Here is a 13405-nt window from a genome sequence, read left to right as displayed (position 1 = left end):
AAAAAGTCCTCTAGCGGATATGCTTCCTCCAGGTACCACAACCCAAAACCAGTAGTTACTAAAAACCCAGTTATTATTACAAAAAGGCAACAAAACGTTTTCGGGGTCCCCTTAGACGTTTGCTCATTGTCTCTGCTAGTCACATATTTATCTAAAAGTCCGGCACGAGCGGTAGCGGGTGCAGACATCGTAGTCTTCAATCGAAAAAACACCAATTGTTCGTTTGCTGGCAACTCCAGTCGGGCGTCATCTCAATGTCTTTCCCACAACCCTTAGCCAACAGAATCCTTTTGTACAGTAGGGCCAAAAGGCAAGCCCTCAAATGATTTCTCCAATCGCACAGTCAAACCGTGCCGTACGTCTATTTTCTAGGACGTAAATTATATTTCACAATTTCCGGTGCTGAAGGATCAGAAAGCAAGGTGTCGTCACTTCCCACTGGAGGTGGTGAGTGAACGGAAATGGGATCAGAAAATAGATGATCCGGAAGTACCACTGTTAGAGAGTGCGGAGACAAGATGGCTGTTTTGTCTGGCCTTACGAACTCTGGAATGATCTCCAATACTCTCTTGTCAGTTGTTGCTGTTTCGGGCACGTTGGTTACAGCATTGGAAAGGGATTCTGTGTCTTCTGTATCGTATGGCACGAGCTGAGGGATCCATTTGGTGTGCGTTGCATGTATCAAATTCTTCCGCCCCGCTACTTCCACTGCAGTCTGGGTGACTACAAGGACCTGGTTGGGACCCCTCCACCGAGGTGCAAGGCAAGACGACCTTTCAAAAACTTTCATGAGGATCCAGTCTCCTGGTCGTTCACTGTGACCGGGACCCTCGTATCATACAGGTAATGCCTCTCGCACCTGGTGATAAATTGAAAATAGATTTTTAGTCAACTGGTTACAGTAATCTGAAAGAAGTACATTCTCTACATCCCGCAATGAGTGACTCTTTGGCATACCCCAAATATTAGCAGGCCTCCCCATCACCACCTCAAAGGGAGAGAGCCCAGTCTTAGTTTGAGGGGTTGTTCTCATCGACAGCAACACGATCGGTAAGGCGTCCGGCCATTTTAACTTGGTGCCAGCACACGTCTTAGTGAGCTTGTTCTTTATAATGCCGTTATGTCTTTCCACTAATCCGGCACTTTGGGCATATCTGGCCGAATGGAACCGTTTATCAATCTGCAATCCTTCACATATTTGTAGAATTAGAGCAGCGATAAAGTGTGGCCCATTATTGGACCAGATGACTCTTGGCAGCCCGAACCTAGGAAAGAACTCTTTCAACAGAGTCTTTGCCGTGGTTATTGCAGTTGCATCTCTAACAGGGAAGGCCTCAACCCACTTGCTAAATGCACAAATGACGACCAACACGTATTTAAGATTGTTGCAACATTCCATCTCAATAAAATCAAAGTGGATGACCTCAAACGGAACAGAAGGTGGAGCGAAACTTCCTCTAGGAGTCGATGTACCTTTTCCTACATTGTGCTGCAAGCAGACCATGCACCCTTGGACAAAGCGCTCTGCAATTTTGAAAATTTTATCATTGGCCCATACACTGTGTAACATTTTAGACAATTTACGTGCACAGACATGGGTCGGACCATGAGCCATAATGACCATCATTGTAATATAGGCGTCAGGGAGTAACCATTTTCCTTCAACATTGTTCACCCAACACCCATCACCATCCAATCTCCCTGCACCCTCGACCCATTTCTTGGTCTCCTCTACAGTAGCATCTGCTTGAATGTCTTTTACAGAATCAATACTTTCACCAAAAGTGCAAACATTTACAGTTTCCCTTACGGCATACATTTCTGAACTAAAATCAGTGGCAGTTTGTTTAGCTATCTGATCAGCGAAAGTATTCCCTTTTCCTATATCATCTGTAACCTTCTGATGTGCTCTATATTTTACAATGGCTAACTGAACAGGGAGTGCGAGCGCTGAAAGTAATCGCACTATTAAAGTGCCATGCTGGATTTTTGTGCCATGTGAGGTCAAGAAACCTCGATCTTTCCAGAGTCTACCGAAGTTGTGAACCACTCCAAAGGCATACTGGCTGTCGGTATATATATTTACTGTAAGCCCTTCAGAAAGTTCACAAGCTCGAGTTAATGCTTTAATTTCTGCGGCCTGCACGGAATTATGCATGATTCTTTTGGTTACCACAATCGTGCTCAAGGTAGTGACGGCATAAGCAGCCATGGATGTACCATTCGGAAGTTTGAAACAAGAGCCATCACAAAATAGCTCTCCTTGTGGGCTATTCAAAGGCGTATCTTTCAAATCGATTCTACGTTTAGTCTCTTGTTCTGCAGTGTAAAGGCAATTGTGTGACGTTTTGTCACCATCAACAGTATCTTGCGGGACAGGTAAAAGTTCAGCCAGATTTAATACACAACACCTCTGAATTTGAATGTGGGGAGCAAACAAGATCAATTCGTATCTTGTCAATCATGGGGAAGTAAGGTGTTGCGTTTGAGTTCTATTTAATAGAACATCTACAGAGTGAGGTACCATTAGGGTTAACGCATGACCCAGGACCATTCCCTCGCTCTGTTTTACAGTCACAGCAGCAGCAGCGACAGCTCTCAAACATCTTGGCAAAGCGCATGCAACAGGATCAAGGACGGATGAGAAACAGCCGCACGGCCTATTCTTCCCTCCTTTTTCCTGCGTTAACACAGCCAAAGCACATCCATCATGTTCATGCACATACAACACAAAGGCCTTTTCATAATTTGGAGTTCCTAAAACCGGTGTCCAACACAGCGCAGTTTTGAGTAAATCAAATGCTGTCTGGTGTTCCAAAGTCCATGGCAATGGCAAAGAAATGCCCTTCTTTGTTAAAGCCAGCATTGGTTTAATTGTTAACGAAAAATTAGGGATCCACAATCTACAGTAAGAAGCCATACCTATCAGGGCTCTAACTTACTTCTGCGTATTTGGGACAGACATGCCAGAAATAGTTTTTATCCGTTCAGGTGTCAACCTTCTTCCCTCCTTTGACTGGAGATAGCCTAAATAGGCGACCTCCTGGCAACAATATTGGAATTTTTTGAGTGAAGCTTTATGGCCATGTTTTGCTACATGACAAAGCAACAACATGGTGCCTTCTTTGCAGGCACTCTCAGAATCAGCAGCCAAGAGGAGATCATCTACATACTGTAGTAACGTGCAAGTAGTAGGCAACTCGAGAGTATCGAGTTGCTCTTTCAGTGCTCTACTATAAATACTTGGACTCTCAGTGTTTCCCTTGTGGTGCACGAGTGAATGTGAACGAGCAACCACCTAGGGTAAACGCGAACAAATGCCTACTATTCTTGTGTATAGGAATACTGAAAAACACATTTTTGAGGTCCACCACGCTAAAGTGAGTGGCAGAAGCCGGAATCATAGTTAGTATCGTTGTTACATCAAGTACAATGGGAAACTGAGGAGTCACAATTTTGTTAATAGCACTCAAATCAATTATAAACTGAAAAGGAATCGCATTATCACCTTTTTTGTACACCAGCAAAATCGGGCTGTTACCCAAACTACCTGTAATTTCCTCAATTACTCCACGATGTACACATAAGAAACTATACATTTCAAAGCCTGTTCGCCTTCAACTGAGATCTTATATTGTGGAATGTGAGGCAGTTTTACTCCATGTTTCAGAATAATATTAACAGATTCAATTTGAAGAATGCCCACATCATTATCATCAATTGCCCATAAGCATTCCGGAATGTTACTGAATTCTGGCGGTAAAGGTCGAGTCAAAATTGAGAGGCGAGTGATTGCTGAGGTGAAATTGTTAACCGAACTCCATCCGAGGAGCAATGTATTACTGCATTCAATTCCTTCAACAAATTTAACCCCAGCAAATTCTCTCCACAGTTTGTAGTAAGTAGAAATGGACACTGCTCCGTGAAGGGACCCACTATTATCGGTACCGGCAAGGAGACTGGACAAACTACAGGTGTGCCTGAAAACCCTACAGAAATGTCGGATTGACCTGACAGGGGAATGTTTGGAACCTGTGAATGGTCAATGGAACACCTTTTTGCTCCCGTATCTACTAAAAATAGATGCTTCCTATTTCCCACCACCATCTCAACGTAGGGACCTTTCTGATGAATGGGAATAGGCGTTGGTTCCAAATCCTGCTTCGGGCAATCCTAACGAAACAGAATGTCATCAAAAGGAAGTTACTCAGAGAGGTATGCAGCAGAAGGATGATCAAACATGTTTCTATTATCCACACTCGATACTTGTTTATCCTGTGAAAAAGGATGCTGTGATTCTGGCGTAAACTGACCTCTACCAGGGCCCCCTACACCTGGGCGACCTCTGGATCATCTACCCATGTTCCCAAATGACCTTTGCTGCAAGGTCGGACATTGTGCGCGCCAGTGACCTTCCTGTCAACAATAGGCACACTGGTTAATGGTTACCGGAGCCATGGGCATACTTCCCTGTGGAATATATTGACCTCTAAATTGCGTACTACCCCCTCTGGGCTTCTAACAATCTGTTGTAATAATACTTTTGTTTTCAGGTCACCCTTTTTTTTTCAAGTTTTTCCTTTCCATTATTCACACGATTTTCATAGTACTGAGCCATGTGCAGTACTTCTGATTGAGACTTCGCCTGCCAAGCACTTTCGGAGGACATAATCTGCAACTGGATGTCAGGCAGCAATCCATGTACAATTTTGTCGACAAACAGCCTTTTCCTTGACTCTGTGCCTAAGTCTTGTCCACTGAAATCCGAAAACACTTGTTCGAACCGATTAAAGAACTCGGTAGCACCTTCTGACTTTCCTTGGACATAGGCCGTAAGCTTGTCCCAAATGATTCATTTTTCAGGAATTATGGTTTTTAATTTTACAATAATCCTATCAGGCAAAGTTAATATCACTTGATGCGATCTCTCGCCAGCTGGTCTTTCTCTGTCGAGCCTAAACATGTTATCCCATGTATCTCCTAACCCATGTACATCATCTACAGTCCTAATCTGTTTCCACAAATCAGCTGGCAGGAGTACGGGAAATAATAAATCAATATCACTTAAGGTGAATACCGATGATTGTAGGACTGACTCTATTTCTTTATAGAACCCTGTTGGATTCTTTCTTGTATCAGGAATAGATTGCTTTATGGTGTTCACTTCCTGTCTCGAGAACGGGACGTGAACAAACTGCGATACATAATGTGCAGGAATGTCCACAGTGACTATACCTCGTGCAGCATCGGCCGCAATCTCAACCTTTGGGACAAATGTCGGAGGGACCTCTCTCATAGGCAACTGAGAAGTAGGTAGCTCTGAACGCTTACTAAGCAACAGAGTCAAATCAAGCGCTAAGGCAGTCGAAGAGGTATCAATCGAAAAGGCTCTCTTATAGACACCCAACAATTCTGCGGGACAACAAATCTTTCTATTTACACACTCATCCTGCAGGAATTCTACAATAACCTGTATCACTTTCTTTTGCATTTCTAACGTATACTGACTATACGTGTCATATACTTCAGCTGGATGCGATATACTTTATCGCATCTTTTGTACAAATTCACACTTCCTCACCTATCAATTCGCGGCGAGGAGAAAACCGTTTCTGTAAGAATACAGTGCCTAAACTATCACCATCTGCTTCTTCATTCTGTAACTCTTCCAACTCCTTCCTATACACAAAAATCCTCTTGACATGCTCATATACTTTCTCCGCAGTATGTCTTGACAACGCTAAGGTGTTCAAATCCCGCAACCCTTGTGGGAGATCTACATCGTTTAATCTATTCCACATTATGCTCAAATGAATTCCTAGTCCTTCAATAAAAACCTTTTTCTCAGGGATACTTTTTAGATTTTCAAGTGTGGAAAAAACATCAGCTTGTTCACCCCTCTCCATACAATGTTTAGCACAAGCAATCAATTCATTCTTTTTATCTGGGGACACAGTATTACGAGTCACAACCCTTGATCCCATTCCCTGGTCTACTACAAGCGATGCGGAATCACTTGGAAGAGGGAGAGTAGGCACATTCTGAATATCAATAAGCGGAGGCAAGGGAGCAGGCAAAGGAGCAACGACTGGAGGAACAACAGGAAGAACAATAGGAAGGACCGGGGGAACTATAGGAGGAGGAATAGTGACAGGAAGGGGCAAAGCACCAGGAGGAGGAACGTACGGGAGTGGCGCAGAGGCATCAGGCCTTCGTTCATGCAAAAGTTTGTTAATCAATTCATCAGACGTATGAAAATCTTTCGAAGGGTAACTTTTATGAATGCCTAATTGAAACGCTCTGTCCGTGTTCCTAACTGATTCCAATTGTTTATTTTGATCATATAACAGTGTCTTTTCGGTATTCGTCATATGTCGACGCATATGTTTTTCTCTACTCTTTTGTTGCTGCAAAGCTTCTGTTTTCCAACTGTGCAATGCGTCAAATGCTGCAGGTCTAGCCTGTTTCTTTATCAATACAGACTCTAAATATTCTAACTGAGGGATTTCGAAGCTACCATTGGTTGGCCACCGAAGATTAGAGTTATGTCTGGTCTGTCTGTGCCAAATATCATTAAATGCTATACTACCAAAGCCTTTCTTAAAGTACATAGTACATGCCGGCGACCCCTCCTGTGGTGCGGGACGGCTAACTTCCAAAGATTGTCTGTCACTGCGGAATAATGCCCTGAAGCAGGCAGACAATTTCTCAGGCATATCAGAATTCTGGTGTTACCTGGTCAAATATTTGTGCTCGCGAGTACAATGCGCCAAATTCAAATTGTCAGGGTTAAATTAAGAATTGGGTTACGATTCACCTGACCAAAGGACTGGAAGGCCCGATCGGGTTACTAAGGACAATCTAAGGACCCACGTGTCTGGTGATTTCGGCAAAATTACCCACCTCGATATATGGACCCTCGTCAAGACGTCATCTCGGGCTACAGCTCACCGTTCAGGGATCGGATCGTGCTGTTCTGTCAAGGAATTCGCTTCTCGTCCAGAGGGGCCTTTTTGTTGACACCATCCAATCCCGGTCCGATAGCTGAGCCAACCTTCAACGAGACAAAGTCAATCTTGAGGGTCCCTATCCGGGCGCCATCTGTGAAATCAGAAAATACAACATTAAGGCTTTTACACCATGCAAAGAGAAATACACCAACACGGGCTTGTAAAGATTCCCAGAATCTTTATTGCAACACTGAACAGTTTACAAAACAAAGTACACAAATAGCTATTTGGCCATCAGTACTTCCCAGAGAACACCAGCAGGTTCAATGTGAGCAGTGAACAGGAATTGCTAGCTGGACATCAGCATATTTATACAGTTTCTTCGTAACGATGTCCAGCCTCCTACAAGTTAATCATGTACTGGGCCAGGGTTCACGCCAGGTTCATTCCTAATTTACATATCTCGTGCATGTGGTTTACATCTTAATACATTTACTAACAAGTACTATTATTCTCTGGATGTGACTTTACACTCTTTACACATTTGCTTCAATGCAGGTCAAACAGATGTTTCGCATGTCATGTTTAAATAGCATTATTGTTCTTGTATACTTGTAGGTTAACATCGCTGATTCAAGTAATCCCCTAATCCCTAGGTCAAGAAAGGACAAGATCTACATGACCCTAACATATAGCCTGCAGGCAGGTTGGACATTAAAGTGCCTACAGAGGTTGAAGAGGTTAAAGTAAAAATAAGAGGGCACAGGTCGGCCATTTTAGGCCACAGGTGACTTTGCATGACAAACCAAAATGGCGGTTTAACCTAAAATGGAGGCTTGATTAACTTAAGGTCATGACCTTGCAATACGGATTTCCTCGCAAAGCGACTGGGGATAGGCCAACATATACAATGAAGACGAAACAATATTATATCAGTTTCGACAACTGAGCTTCGAGTCTATCTTTACAAGCAACCCCCTTAGTCTCTCGGAGGCTATAGCACAATTCTCGTTTCCTAGGAGGCAAACCGCCCTTTGCGCCCTGGGTCCACCTCTTTGACTGTGTCTCTCGCACTTTCTGCTAAGTCCATGATCTTTGCGAGAGGACCGGCTAAGTCCAGGACTTTCTCCTGGCAACTCTTCCAGGACCTATCTATCCCCTTACGGGGGTCCTTATTGGTCTTTGAGACAAAGGTGAGCATCTTCGGGTCCACTTTCCCCGCCAAGGCTGGTCCGGGGCATTCTGCTCAGAGCCGCTGGTGCACCTCCTTATCCAATGCTTTCCTCAGCGTAGCTGTCATATATTGAGCCACTCTTGGTGAGGGCTGCCAGTCGCAAGACCTCGGATTCCTAATGGTGTCCGGGTCGAACATATCGTCCTGCTCCTCTTCGAGGTGCTTTTCTTTGCGGGCTTTTTACCCCCGCTGGGCTTCGCCCATTCCTCCACGACTGGCTTCTCTGGCTCTTGAGGGGTTGAGTCCCCTTCCTCGGGCTCTTCTTCCGAGCCTGGGTCATCATCTCCTTCATATTCTTCCCCAGGAGAGGGGGTCATGAAGTCCGGCACTTGGTTTTTAATTTTTTTTTTTTTTTGCTTTCTTGTGGCTGCACCAGACTCTTAATATATTGTGCCTGTGATGGCTTGTGATTTAATACATGCTGCGAGATGCTCTTGCTTGCTGCCTCTGTCTTCTGAGGCTGTGCCAACCCTCGCTCGGTGAGCGCTTTCGAGCGCGCGAGGGAAAAGAGGCAATTTAAATACAACCGAGCTCCGTATGAGCTCTCTCACTCCTCTGCCTCGGCCGCGTCGCGTTGGGACTGCGACGCGTGCGGGCATCCGTAAGCTCCGCCCCCACGAGCATGGGGGCCAGATTCTACCACAATGGGCCTCCGCGAGGGCTCGCTGAGAACGGCACCCAGCCCCGCCTCCACAGAGGAGGGGGCTTGCCGCAGTGAGCCCTCTCTCCTGCTGGGGGGTCAGCGGGGGGCCGACGGAGCTCCGCGGCTAGGTGCGCACCCCTGACTTGCCGGAAATACGGCACGGGGCTCAGGCTGCTGGAGCTCCCGCTGCTTGATGAGCCGGGTAATACGCCGCGACAGCTCGGCTCGCCAACGCGGCGGATGCCGCTCCTTCCGCAGAATGGAGTCCTTTTACCTATGTCTAATACGCCTCACACCCCGTAAATACTATCAATAATCGCTTGAAAGCTGTATAAACTTGCTGCAAATGCATTCTAATCCCTAACATATTGAAATGCTACCCCAATGCTATCAAAAAACACACATAATCTGGGAGATAAAGAGAAATTCACTTATCTGCTTGAAGAGCAGTTAAAGAAGAGGAGGAGCTCAGGGACAGGATGTGGTCATAGCTGAGCCTGAGGAAGAAGGACTACAGAGACTTTGGAGATTTGTAGTTTTAAAGTGAGTCATATGGACATATGGACATTTCTTTGTTGTTGTTTGATATAGTTTGTTGAAACTGCTGAAGGGTAGTAAATAAAGAAGTTGAAGCATAATGCTCGCCTCCAGTCTTGTCATAGAATCATTATTATACCACTTTAAAACGGCTACGCTGCGAATGTCCCATTTTAACTCAGTGTGGAAAACCCAAAGTATTCTGCTGTGTTGGCATGCTGACTCTTGAAAAGGAATTCCCTTTTCATTATATTTATGGTGTTTCCCGGGAACCCAGCAAGGAGGCACCCCCAACAATAGGACTCGTAAATACGGTGTGCCCTGAGCAGTATACATGTCTGGATGTTTTAGCTACTGCCATTAAAGGCAAAGATCATAACGGCGATTTTCACAACACCCTGGGCCTGATTTAAAAAGCGTGTATTAATGGGATTGCGCCATTGTAAAACACCTTTGTAAATCATGCCCTCTGGCATCAAAGAACAAATGCATCTGTTTATAATGGCATGGCCTGTCTAGACTAAGCTGCTAAATGATGACCGTGTGTCCGCATCAGATTAATGTAGGCACTGATCAGCGCGGCCAGTGGGGTGGTGCTCTGCATGAAACCTCTGTGTGCTTTCTGGATAATGGATCTCTATGTTAACATGTGTTATGTTACGTATTGCAGGGTAATTCTGATTAATCATCTTGTCTTCCTCAAAAGACATCTGTTTAGAAAAATATGTATTTTTGAAACTCATTCACGATAACTCACTCACTGGCGATAAATTGCAAAAAGGAAAACACTCCAACGAGACACTGAGATCTAAGAGCTTTCGGTTCTAGCCACCATACGCCTACAATGAAAGGGTGGTCACCATACGCCTACAATGAAAGGGTGGTCGTGTCGTCTCAGTACATGCCAGCAATGCCCACCTTGACGTCTCTCATCCTTCTTTCAGCAGGCTAAATGTACAATCTATTTCTTATAATTGGAAATTATCTCAATTCGTTGTTTCCAATTGGTTTCAAATTCACCTTATTCACAGCATTGTACAGAAATAATATGAATGTCCTTTTCTGTTGTACTCTATCCCAGTGCGCAAAAGATGTATCTTTTTTTATTTATTTAGTATTTTTAAAGCACATCATTCATTCTAAGGTTTCTTGGCGCTGAGGAGAGATAAAGGGCCTGATTAATGGCAAAGGGCACATTAATCCTGCAAGGGCAGCGTACCGAGACACTGGGCTAGCCTGCAAGCATCCGTAAATCTGCATGCTCTACGTGCATTGATCCAAACGTGCATTTCCAGCCGACATGGAAGAGGAATCGAGCTGGGCTAGGAACTCCCACAACACGCCCCCACACAAACCAAAAACATAGCCGAAGACCAATGCTTGCGCAAACATCCGTGTCCACCTCTGACACAACATCCAGCACCCCAGCCACTCTGCACGATGATCCACGTAAGCATTGGTTTCACCCCAGCTACTCTGTGCGATGTCCCACGTAAGTAACAGCTGCGCCCCAGCCACTCTGCATGAGGTCACACTTAAGTAATGGCTGCACCCCAGCTATGCTGCGTAAGGCCTCACGTAACTGTTGCATCCCAGCCACTCTTCCAGAGGTTCCATGTAAGTAACAGCTGCACCCCAGCGACTCTGCGTCAGGGCCCATGTAACCAACGGCTGCACCCCAGCTACTCTTCGTGGGGTACCACATAAGTAATGGCTGCACCCCTGCAAACCGCCCCCCCTTCTCCCCTGCACACAAAGTGCTAGCACATACCTCAACTGCACATAGTCTCCCTCAGCTGCATACACAACCCACCAGTCCTGCTGACTTCTGCCAATACCCGAGGGGCAGTACCTCACACCACCCACCAGCCCCCCTCACCACTGACACTACCCCAGGCAGCCCCCCCAAGTTCCCACACCACCCACCAGCCCCCTCACCACTGACACTACCCCCAGGCAGCCCACCCAAGTTCCCACACCACCCACCAGCTCCCTCACCTCGGACGCTACCCCAGGCAGCCCCTGCAATTCCTCACACCACCCACCAGCCCCCTCACCTATGGCACTAACCCCAGGGAGCCCTCACACCTCCCCAGCAGCCCCCCTGACCTCTGCCAATACCCCGGGCAGCTCGCACAACACCCACCAGCCTCCCTGACCTCCAACACTACCTCAGGCAGCCCCCTCAAATCCTCACACAACCCACCAGCCCCCCTGACCTCCAACACTACCCTCAGGCAGGCCTCACACCAGCCTCCAGCTCCCCCGACCTCCTGAAATATCCCAGGCTGCCCTCATACCACCCACCAACCCCCCCATCTCTGACAGGACCCCAGGCAGCCCTCAAACCACCCACCAGCCCCCCTCAACTTTGACACTACCCCAAGCAGCCCTGACACCACCCACCATCTCCCCTCACATTTGACACTACCACTGTTAGCCCCCTCAAGTCCTCACACCACCCACCAGACCACCTCACCTCCGACACTACCCCGGTCAGCCCTCTCAATTCCTCACACCATCCACCAGGCCATCTCACCTCTGACACTACCCTAGGCAGCCCCCTCATGTCCTCACACCACCCAACAAGCCACCTCACCTCCGACACTACCCCAAGCAGCCCCCTCAAGTCCTCACAACACCCACCAGGCCACCTCACCTCCAACACTAACCCAGGCAGCCCTCTCAAGGCCTCACACCACCCACCAGACCCCCTCACCTCCGGCACTACACCAGGAAGCACCCTCATGTCCTCAAACCACCACCAGCCCCCCTGACCTCTGCCAAAATCCCATGCAGCCCTCACACCACCCACCAGGCCCCCACACCTCGGACACTACCCCAGGCATCCCTCACAGGCCCTGCCACCTGACCCCCATACCAGTGCAATATTGAACAACAATTCACCTCAACCTCACTGCCCTGCCTCCAGCAGGAAGCACACTGGCCCAATACCCACCCATATACCCACCATCTGGGAGCACTCATGCAGAATCCATGTTTTTAGCTCATCACAGGACTCTGCGGTACATCACAACCAGTGGCACTGCAACCGGACAGCTTCATTTAGCAGCAGCTACACAGTGAAAGCACCATGTACAAGACACACAGTAAAGCAAAGTAATGCATTGTGACATATCATTATGCACATGTGCCATTGCAATTGCCTCAAAGTGCTGTAGGTGAATGACCTAGGAGGACAGTAGTCCAACACATCACTGATGGGACAGAGTCACATCTAATTTCAGTGCATATTACGAAACAACAATGAATTTAAGGTACTGAGACCGGAAAGCACAGCATTCAAAACCCCTGCAACTAACATAATTTGACCAGGCATGTTTTGGGGTGATGCAAAGGAAGTTTGAGAGTGTATGAGTTAAGCGGATGGATGATGTGTCCCGCCACATATAACCAAACTCAGATGTGATGAACAAGCATTACAGTGGCAGATATGCTGCATGACATGAAAGCACACACTGTATGGTAGTTGATGTGTGTTGTTGGGTGTTCATGCAGTGTGAGGAACACCTCCCCACCTGCATAGTTGATGAGCATATACGTCCTCCATGGCAGAGTCACATTAGTCATCCTCCACTTGGAGGCTGGCAATTGTCCGGTCCTGGATGACTTGTAGGTTGTCCGTCATCCTCCCCTCCTCATACCCGGCAAGAGCTCAGGGGTGATCTCTGTAGCCCCAAAGGGGGACCCAGACTGGGTGGAGGCATCCATGATGGTAGTCACAGCTGTACCAGTTGTATCAGAGACAGAAGGTTGGTCAGCTCCCTCCATGGTGCAATGCACACCCTCCTCTCCCTGTCCCAGGGGTGCTGCCTGAACACCCTCCGGGATGCCCCCACCTGACCCTGTGTGCTGGCCTTCATCTTCTTCCTCCTCCACCAGCACCCCCATCTCCCCGGATGACTCCAGAGAGCCTTCCTCACTGGATGGCCCCTCTGTCTCAGCACCCTGGCCCACAGCCACTGAGGAGTCCCCCTCCACAACAACCTCCTGGGACATACCCCCAACAGCTCTGCCTGA

The sequence above is a fragment of the Ambystoma mexicanum genome, chromosome 4p (assembly GCF_040938575.1).
Source record: "Ambystoma mexicanum isolate Mex_15411 chromosome 4p, UKY_AmexF1_1, whole genome shotgun sequence".
In the NCBI taxonomy this organism is placed as follows: Eukaryota; Metazoa; Chordata; class Amphibia; order Caudata; family Ambystomatidae; genus Ambystoma; species Ambystoma mexicanum.
The sequence above is the reverse complement of the archived record's forward strand: the minus strand, read 5'-3'. Positions refer to the sequence as shown.